Source organism: Delphinus delphis, chromosome 2 (assembly GCF_949987515.2).
Source record: "Delphinus delphis chromosome 2, mDelDel1.2, whole genome shotgun sequence".
NCBI lineage: Eukaryota > Metazoa > Chordata > Mammalia > Artiodactyla > Delphinidae > Delphinus > Delphinus delphis.
In genome coordinates, this window is record NC_082684.1 from 7,837,264 (window position 1) to 7,839,213 (window position 1,950).

The window sequence follows — 1,950 nt, forward strand, 5'->3', positions numbered from 1 at the left end:
GAAGCAAGTTCGTCAGCAGAATTCCTGGCATCTGCAGAATGCTAGTGAACCCACAGACCTGGAAGGTAGGCTGAACCCAGGACCAAGGCTTGCCGACCCCAGACCAATATTTAAAGGTCAACCCAATAGGGCTAAAAATGACCACTCCAGAGAACTTTGGGTGGGAAATGACAAACAGCAGATACCTCTTGACACGGATTCCAAATAAGCCTGTGCCTTGCATTGGGTTTCGGCAAAGGCGTTCATATGCTTTGCAAAACTAATGTGCAGAGGCAGGCCTTCAGTGCTTATGTTTTTTGGAATTAAGTTGAATGACTGTGCCTTGCTCTCTAAAACGTGTAAATGTGTAAATTATGCTACAACAGATTGCCAGTGCAAGTTGAAGAAATGAAAAATATGGTGACTCTCACGGCAAGGGTGCAGGGGTGTGGCTTGTTGCCTGATGTTAAAGGCAGCCTCCAAACTCTCCATCCTTGGGGGCTCTGGAGAGGATTATTAGAAAGGAGTCGTGAAATGAGAAGTAGCTCGATGGCTTTTTCAAGGGCCCAGTTGCATCTGAACACAATCTCTTTTACTGGCACAAAAGAAGTTATGTAAATTATGTGTTATATAAGTTCTGTTTCCAAATCGTGTTTAATTTCCCCAGTTCACCATATACTAATAGAAATACCCAGAGTCACACGCCAAATGTTGATCCCTAAGATGCTCAAGAATTAAAAAGTTAGGGAAACGCCCCCACCACTTCATTAACTCCAGCGGTGTGTGTGTGTGTGTGTGTGTGTGTGTGTGTGTGTGTGTGTGTGTGTGTGTGTTCTAGCTACTCATTTTTTTTTTCACTCGTGAATTTGTTTTTATTTTTATTGGGCTATAGGGGATAGGCTGGGAAATATCTCTGTAAGTTATGCCCTACGAGGGAAACGTCCATTCTCATTTTCCTGGGACAGCTTTCGGAGCTTTTTCTTTTTCTTGGAGCTGCTGTTCTTGCTGGCAGCAGCCTCTTCAGGTCCACTGCTGAGAGGCTCCTCCCTGGAAGAGAATTTCCTCTTTTTCTCGGGAACCCTCTTGTTTCCTGACTCTTCAGGGTCACTATCTGGTTCCTCTTTGGGGAAAGATTTCTTCCTCTTGGTAAGACTTCCACTGCCAAGTGTCTCTTCAAGATCGCTAACCAGCTCCTCCTTGGAGAAAGATTTCTTTTTGGGGGGTTTGGAGGATACAGATGGGTCTTCCATTCCATTCTCCGGAGGAGCCTCCTGGGGTTTCTGCTTTTTCTTCTTTTTGGGTCTTTCACTTGTCTCCTCACATTCCTCCGGGGTCCCACTGCTGTTTTCTGAAGACACCAGGGCAATCGCAGCCAGTCTTTTCTTTTCCTTCTTCAAGCGTTTCTTCTTCTGTTTCTTCCTAGTAATCTCAGCAGCCGCTTCCTCTGCCTGAACCATTGTCGCCTTCATGACATCCAGATTCTTTCGTGGAATCTCTCCAGTCTCATAGAAGGACAGCTGCTCCTCAACTTGTTCTCGAAGCTTCTCCCCAAATACACGGGTAGGTACCTCAGAGAAGCAATCAGTTCGTGAGGCAATACTGCATTTGTTTGCCAGGTATTGGGAGATGCGGCCTTTGTTCTTGGCAACTGCTCGACCAATGAAGGTAGAATGGAAAATGAGTCCATATTTCGGGGTGCTACCCCTTGTCTTCAGGGCTCTGGAAAGTTGGTCCCTGTGCTGGGCCCAGGGAATCACTCAGACAGCAGGACTGGCCATAGTTACTCATTTTAATGTTGTCTGAGTTTATTGTGATGAGGAGGCTAATCTCATCTATGGAAATGCCATGAAACCACACAATAGCCCCTTTCTTCAAGGAAATGAAAGGAAACACTCACACGCTCCAACATTTCATAGGTTGAGAAGGAAGAGTGAATGCCCATCATTTCTGCAGCCTGAGACTCTCTCATGA

General features: G+C 45.8%; 1 pseudogene; it reads right to left on the reverse strand.

Annotated features, from left to right (window-relative positions):
* Positions 1–899: 899 nt before the first annotated feature.
* LOC132417518 (nucleolar protein 56 pseudogene) lies at positions 900–1,448 on the reverse strand (annotated as a pseudogene).
* Positions 1,449–1,950: the final 502 nt, after the last annotated feature.